At 43.2% G+C, this 7,939-nt stretch overlaps 1 pseudogene; it reads left to right on the forward strand.

Moving 5' to 3' along the window:
• Positions 1–246: 246 nt before the first annotated feature.
• On the forward strand, positions 247–5,192 carry LOC147464882 (uncharacterized; annotated as a pseudogene).
• Positions 5,193–7,939: the final 2,747 nt, after the last annotated feature.

Here is a 7,939-nt window from a genome sequence, read left to right on the forward strand (position 1 = left end):
GCTGTCCCAAAAATCTCTCCGAGCTATTTCAGTTCCCAATGAGGAGGTTGGACAGTTGCTAGATGAAAAAAATGATTTTAGGCATTTTATCTATGCAAAGATATATAATATATGCCAAAAAAATCAAGTTGCAGTTACTCACTGCATTCGATCTACTCAACAATAATGACAAAGGCTTCATTGCAATTTCTTGCAACTTGCTAAGGCTGCATGGAATTTTTACAAGCTTGCATTGGCATTTGAGCCATGTGCAGAGATTTCTCTGACGGTAATGGCTTCTCCTTTAATGATGTGTTTATGGAGGATATTGACCATGATAAGGATGAACACGGTAGACATGAACCCTCACAAGCAAGGGATATTTATGTGGACCCCTGGTTTTACAGTGAGGCATACTATTATCAAGTCTAGAGTATTATTTCCACGTCATAGTTTTATTTTGTAAATTCAAGTAATTGTCATGTCCCAGTTGTATGGGCTCTAGACACTTCCACACATGAGTGGTAAGACCTCCCAAATTATCAGTTTTTTGTTCTCAAGTCCTATTTTGTTACGGCTTTTCATGAGGTTACTGGGTACACCTTAAACCCAAGGTTTGACAGTGAACCAAAAACTCCATTTTTTGGTAGCTGCCTACACCCTATCTGTTCAAGGGGGGGTTACTGACCTAGCACCAGGTTATGGATACACCACAAATCCTTGGTTGTGAGAGAACCTAAAGCTCACGGTTGACGAGTACACCAAAAACTCGAGATATCATGAGAGTGCTCTGTTTAGTTCGGGCTTGAGGGGGGGATTGTTGGATTCCAAGCCCAAGTCTAGTCTAGTAAAATTGTGTTTGTGGGAACATGTCCTACAACACGCAATTAACACACACAGTTTGAATGGCATGAACATCTTTTATATATTGTAAGTTGTTTTTTAACCAAAAAAAAATGTAAGAAGCAGCGCATTATTTTTCTCTGTGTCGAATCCTCTCTCCATTCCTTGTTCTGTTGCACTCCCTCCTCGCCATGGCTCCTCGGTGGCACCCACCATAGCCCTCGTTTCCAAACAAAAATGACACATGGACTTTATGTGATTTGCCTCCTGGCAAAAAGGCCATTGGTACGAAGTGGGTTTACAAGTTGAAACGCAAGCCGGATGGTGAGATCGATCGCCATAAGGCTTGCCTTGTTGCAAAGGGTTATGCACAACAAAAAGGCATAGATTATGAAGAGACTTTTGCTCCCACTTGTCGTATGACTACTGTGCGTTTTCTATGTGCATTGGCAGCTCATTTTGGTTGGGATGTACATCAATCAGACATTGTTACTGCTTTCTTGAACGGTGACATATTTGAGAAAGTTTATGTAACGCAGCCTCGCGGTTTTGTCAAGAAAGGACAAGAGGACAAAGTGTGCAGATGTAAGAAGGCTTTGTATGGGTTGAAGCAATCTCCTCGTGCTTGGTATGAGAAAGCTGACACTCATTTGGTCAAACAAGGATTTCATAACAATCCAACAAAAAGCACACTGTATGTAAAGCGTGAGGGTGATGTACTTCTCATTGTGGTTATGTAGATGATTTGCTGATCACTGGACCAAATGAGAGACATATTGTTGAATTCAAGACTGATTTGAAAGGTACCTTCAAGATGAAAGATTTGGGACTGTTGCATCATTACTTCGTTAGCGTAGGAGGCCAAAACGCAATTCTGGCTCCACGTTAACCCACGTTGCTGCTGTCTTCGCTATTTTTACTTCGTTAGCATGTATCGGGATTTAACTAACGAAGTAAACATCTACGCAGCCTCCCTGCGCCCAACACTTCTGGCGACTCCCTCATGGCTTGGCGTTTCCTCTTCTGTAGTGCCCAAAGGTCCGGCTCGGCTTAGACTCCCTAGGCCCGTACTCCCCTTTCTGCTTTTGGTAGCTCTGAGTCCTCCTATGTTCTTCACTGGCGGCTTCTCACCTCCCTTTCTTAGGATCAGCCCGACACACTCTTCCTTTATCTCCAGCAGCATCTTGCGGCTTTCACTGCCCTCCCTTCTGGTCATCCACTCGGGCATGCTTGCCACACACGAGGTCTCAACCTCCCTCTTTTCCCCCTACTCTAGCGACCCCCCTTCTCTGCTTCCTCCCTGCACAGATGCCCGTACCTTCTTATTGTAGTGCTCTTTCAACTCAAGTCGTTTCCCCCTTGGCCCTCTTTTTAAATGTGCAGGTAATGGCTCCAGAGTGAGCCTCTCAATTGACTCTCTCCCTGGCCTTCGAGCTCCTCCCCTTTGTAATATAACGCTAACGGCTCCCTCCTTTCCAACGCTCTCCCTCATATTGCTCCTGGCGACCCATTATTCATGCATGCCTTGCCGGCCCTGCTCGCACCACTTGTTGCTTTCCCCTCCATGCAAGCCGTGAAGTAGCGACTGTACCGCCCTTCCTGCTCGCAGTTGACTCCAGCAACGTTTTCCTTTTTGATGCATTTATGTATTCGACCTTAACTCCAGCTCTTTAAAAAAAAAAACTTGTTTAACTCCGCTTCCCACGCCGCCAATTGCCTTCGCCTATCGACCTTCTTTACCCAAGAAAAGAACTTCTCTTTTGTCTCCTTTCCCTCCTCTACGCAATGTCCACCAAAACCCAAGGCAAACGAAACATTGCCATGCACAAGATCATCCCAACCACGCTATTCCTAAGCACAATATGTTCTACCAGAGCTCGTTGCAATCAAGGCAATTCAAGTGATGTAATTTTGGATATAAAGCACCACATTAAGCATATATATGGACCAAAGCTTTGCTTAACACAATATGTTCCTTTGATAGTCCCCATCGAGCCAGCATTATCCTCGCTTGCCCATGTCATCGGCTTCGTAAAGCTGCTTTCCTTCAAGACACAAGCATAAATAAAGCATCTGGAGAAGGTCCTTTCCATCGCATATCATTATAATAGTATGTAGCTCCTCTATCATGGCTAAACCTAGTATATCAATTGAAGCATTGTCAAGCTGTCAATTTGGCCGAAATATTGACTAAAGCAGTGCCATTCTCCATACTTGGCCTGCATACCAACAAAGGCAATGCTGAGCATATCAATTTTTCCCTGCTCTTCAAATTGACGTGGTCTACATCCTTTGGCCCTATTTCCTACCCTGGAAGAAGAGCAACATGACAACACCCCCCCCCCCCCTACACGCCCCCCTCTGAACCTGCTCGACATGTGCCAATTGTTATGTGTACTTGCAAGCTTACACATATAGCCACCTAATCACTGCCCCTCTATAGGTATGCTCTAAAAAATTCTTTGAACCTGCATCTTTGTAAGTATATATCCATCTCAAATAAAGAAAATGGAACGAATGAAGCATACGTCTCATGTACGTAATATGGTCCCTATGGCGTGGCACATAGACATACCCTTACCCCAAGTCAGAGAGATCATCTGGCCCTCCTGGATCAAATGCAAAAATAAGAAACATGTCAAGTATTGGAGCTTCATAAAACACTGCCAACATTTGCTGTTGCAAAAGTCTATTATGTGTGTACACGTTGTAAACTTCACACAAAATAATATCATAGCTCGGTCCCAATAACATGCATCCGTATGGAATCTGGTTCCAAAACTTTTTGGATCCACTTGATTCAAACTTTATATTGAGCATATGCCACCTGTAATCTTTGCAAGGTAGGAAAATTTGCCCGAATTAAGAGAAAGATCCCAAAACCTGTTGGTGATTGGTAATTAAGACAATCTGACCTTTAGCATGCATACAAGAGTAGCTACTCCCTTTTTCTTGTAACCATAAACTCCCTGACATAATCAATGAAAAGAAAAATGCAATAAAAAATCCATATTGTGCATACCCCTTGAAGAAGATAGCAAGCATTTGGTTATCTTGCCACCTTGGTTGACAACCTGGCATACCATCTGAACCCTCTGTAACCACATAGTTAGCATGAACCTTTTCACAATTTGTACTTATATCATAGATATTCTTGATTAGAATTCCAACTTGGTTAGCTTCTACCTGTGAATCTACATCTGCATCCACAACACACTCCATTAAACAGGCAGAGCCATGAAAATATGCATCATCTACCACTAAGAGAGTTCTTTAAAGATGGAATATATATAATTGAGCAAAGCTGTTGTGGCATGGTAGTGTTACTTCTGTGAGCTAAGAGCTCGAGGGTGCATGGGCGACGCTACTGTAAAGGAGCCACTAAGGTTTGCATGAAGGAAGCCGCTAGTTGCATGGAATGCTCTTATTTAAGTGGGGTACCCTCAACATGAAGGTGATGAGGATATATTCAATTGTTTCTATAGGATGCGAGCTCAGAGTGTCCCTCCAAATGTTATCAGAGGCTGTTGGAAAAAGATGTAGTGCTTGGCACAGTCTTGGTCGATATGTACGCCAAATGTGGTGCGCTTGAGAAAGCACAAAAAGTCCTTGAGGAGATTCTTATCCAGAATGTCGCCTCTTCAAATGCATTGATTGCGAGATGTGCACAACGAGAACAGAGCCAAAAAGCTCTAGACTATTTCCAGTAGATGCGAAATGTAGTGCCATTGCGATAGCACGAGAATTTTCTGATGAGTATCCTCTCTAGGCTATCATCTCACTCCAGAAGCATTGCAGGCAAAGCAACATACCCAAAAGCGTGATATCCACTTGCCATGTGCATCCATCTCAAGCTTCGACAACTCGATAGTGGTGATGGCAAATGCCAGTTCATGTTGGATTCAAAAAGAACACGCTGGGGTCTTCTCCTCTCCTTAACCAATGGACTTGTTTACGCAAGTGCTAGAGTTGCAAAGAAACTTACACCATGGAGTTGCAAGGAAACTTACAGCAGGGAAAAAAAGAAATATGATGAGGGAGAGGAGGGAGAGCAGCTTCACTTTGAGGGCAGTGACAAACTTTACTTAGTTGAAGGATGGAAGCACAATCAGGACTTTGTTTTCTCCTCAGTGGGTTGGAGAATCTGATGCTAGACGATGGTGTGTCGGTTGGGCTGTAGACTTGCACATCAACCACTGGACTCTAAGGGGCTGTCTTCTCGCCATCCCCAATCGGAATGAGGCACAAGCGTACTGCATGTGCGCTTCTATCGGCGACAAGCCGTTGCGCATTGTACATTAATTTTCTGGGTCAAAATTGAGCATCTTATAACTCTTGGTCACACACAGGATTATGTCAACTTAAGATGATAGGATAAGTGGAATACAAAGCACAATCTCTCTCTCTCTCTCAAGCTTCTCTCTTCTGGGTTCTTGTTTTCTCCTACCCTTGGGCTCACTTCAATCCAATACAAATGCGGCTAACGAAGCACTCTAGTTACTTGGGTATACAATTTAAGCAGTGTGATGGTGGTATTGTCTTGTGTCAGAAAAGTTACATAGAGACATTGTTATGTAAATTTGGACTTGAGGATTGCAAACCTATTGCCACTCCCATGGAAATAGGTTTGAAGTTGAGTCTACATGATGCTTGCGATCCTGCTGATGTCACTCTTTACCAAACTGCTGTTGGCTGCCTCATTTATGTATGCAACACGAGGCCGGATATTCAATTTGCAGTCTCACAGGTCAATAGATTTATGCATAGCCGAGGGTCTAAGCATTGGCAGGCTGTCAAGAGGATTTTCCGTTACCTTAGTGGCACTTTACATCTTGGCTTGCTTTATCCCAAGGGGGGATCATTACCACTATGTCAGGGAGAGGCTCTCAACAGGAGAGATCAACTTGGCTTATGTGCCAACACAGGACAACCTTGCAGATCTTTTCACAAAGGCATTGTCTCGTGAGAAGCTTGAAGCTTTCTGCAAAGCTTTGGGCTTGCTCCCCTTTGTGGATTGATTGTGTCCTCAGGGCATGGCACTTCCCTTTACTCATGTGTCAGCTCTCGTTCACCGCATCACTCCAGGGGGAATTTGTTACCATATACATGTGGTAGTGATGTGTGTGAACACACTAGGACCGTCGGGGCATTTTTTCCCTCTTTAGGAGGTTTTTCCCCCCGTGCATTGTATATACACCCATCACTTTAGGGCTATCTATCTTTCCATTGCACACTCTATTGTGTGCCTTGAGCTTCCTTCGTCTGCCAAGCTGTGTGCGTTTCTCTGCAACCCTAATTCCAACACTTACAGTCTTCTACGGTTGGTGCTATATAGCACGTGTTGTTCCCGCTTCATTTCTGCACTTTTCGGGTAGAACAAGCTCGTTGGGATGTAAAGGATGCGCAAGCTCATGCATTGGTTGCGTTTGTCTGTGAAGCGCACCATTGTTCCTCACATTCATTCAGAAAAATCTACAAAACAGGCTTGGGATATTCTAGCAGGTCTTTATGCAAGCCGCAATGAGGCTAAAATTGCTTTGTTGCAGAAAGAGCTGGAGTTGAAGATTATGCATGAGAAAGATGATATGGACACTTTCCTTGTTGGTGTCAAGGATATCAATGAGCAACTTATTTCTGCAGGTGCAGTCGTTTCAAACAATTCCCTTGTGCAAACTATTCTTAATGCCTTACCAGATTCTTACCAAACTTTTGTTATTACTTGGAGACTTATGACCCAAGGAAATCCAAAAGTTGTCAAGTTTGAAGCATTATGCACAATGTTGTTGCAAGAGTCACTTTTTAGAAAAAATAGGACTAGACAGTGTGCAATTGAATACACTTTTATTGCTTCTCAAAGAAAGGGTGGTAACAACAATGCATCCACTTCTTATGGTTTTGTTGCGAGTGGCAAAAATTATGTTCTCAATGCTTCTGTTGGCATCACTTTTTATGGCAATTCTAGTGATAAGGACAAAAAGAAGATGCGTTGCCATTATTGTAAAGCTAATGATCACTTGATCAAGCAGTGTCCTAAGTTGAAGGCCAAAGAGGCTAAGAAGAAAGATGGTGGTTCCACTACAAATGCAGCCATTGTTGAGTCTTCTGTGAAAGGAGACTGTAATGCTGATGTTGATGCAGAATGGGCCTTTAGCGTAGAGTGCACTTACAATCCTGTTGTCCATGATGCATGCTTGTCAGTTGCTTCAGATTCGCATGTGTGGTATTTCCATAGTGGTGCTACAAAGCACATTACCTCACATTGTGAATTGTTTACCTCTCTCGAGTCTGTCCCTCATGGGAATTCAGTCACTTGTGCCAACAATGCCTCTTATCTAGTTCAGGGAGTTGGAAAGATTGTGCTTACTGCTGCTAATGGCAGTTCTTTCACACTTGTTGATGCACTTTATGTACCTCGGATCAAGAAGAATCTCTTGTCTGTATCCGCACTTGCTAGACTTGGAAAGGGAGTTGGAAAGATTGTGCTTACTGCTGCTAATGGCAGTTCTTTCACACTTGTTGATGCACTTTATGTACCTCGGATCAAGAAGAATCTCTTGTCTGTATCCGCACTTGCTAGACTTGGACTTGTAGTCAAATTTGTGGATGCAGATGTACAGTTCATGATCTCAGTTTTGGTGATGAAATTGTTGCATCTGGCCTTTTGTGCCGTGGGATGTATAAGCTCACTTTGTATGACAAGTGTGGACAAAATTTTGCAAATGCTGTTGCAGATTCAAGGGCTATTTCAGATGAAAAACTTTCGCATGCACGTTTTGGTCATTTGAATTTTGTTAGTTTGCTACCTTTGCAGAAATCTAATATGGTTGCTTCTTTGCCGCCTCTTAAAGGACCTGTCAAACATGTTTGTGAAGGCTGTATTTTGGGTAAGATGCAGCGTTTGAAGTTTCCAAAGGATGGTTCAGTTCGGCCCACATGCAGGTCGCAGCTTGTGCATAGTGATGTTTGTGCGCCCATGCAAACTCCATCCTTGGGCAATTAACTTTGCTTTTTTGTGACCTTCATTGATAATTACTCCAGGCATGCATGGGTATTTCCGCTTAAAGTGAAGTCCGAAGTTTTTATGTGCTTCAAACAATTTCTATCTATGGCTGAAAAT

This window comes from Adiantum capillus-veneris, chromosome 1 (assembly GCF_014529385.1).
Source record: "Adiantum capillus-veneris isolate H3 chromosome 1, ASM1452938v2, whole genome shotgun sequence".
In the NCBI taxonomy this organism is placed as follows: Eukaryota; Viridiplantae; Streptophyta; class Polypodiopsida; order Polypodiales; family Pteridaceae; genus Adiantum; species Adiantum capillus-veneris.